Raw genomic sequence first — 448 nt, 5'->3', positions numbered from 1 at the left:
GGAAGAAAGGAAGAAAGGAAGAAAGGAAGAAAGGAAGAAAGGAAGAAAGGAAGAAAGGAAGGAAGGAAGAAAGGAAGGAAGGAAGAAAGGAAGGAAGGAAGAAAGGAAGGAAGAAAGAAAGAGAAAAAGAAAGAGAAAAAGAAAGAAAGAAAGGCCATATTTTAATCTGCTTTGACATTTTTCAAAGCTGTTTTTCAGGGCCAGGTTGCACTGCCAATAACCTGCGCAGATAAATGCACCCACCAGGGAAAGGGGAAGAGCAGGGTACAGGTGTGATCATGGAAAAGAGCACAGTATGGTTGTGGTTAGGGGAAAGCACAGTACAGGTAGGACCATGGGGCAAGAGCACAGCCCCTGGGAGCAGAGTACAGCCCCTGGGAGCAGAGTACAGCTCCTGGGAGCAGAGTACAGCTCCTGAGAGCAGAATACAGCTCCTGGGAGCAGAGTA

The sequence above is a fragment of the Corvus kubaryi genome, unplaced genomic scaffold (genome assembly GCF_017639235.1).
Source record: "Corvus kubaryi isolate FWS band 111438036 unplaced genomic scaffold, C.kubaryi_AGA036_p1.0 37382, whole genome shotgun sequence".
In the NCBI taxonomy this organism is placed as follows: Eukaryota; Metazoa; Chordata; class Aves; order Passeriformes; family Corvidae; genus Corvus; species Corvus kubaryi.
This window is presented reverse-complemented; position numbering follows the sequence as displayed.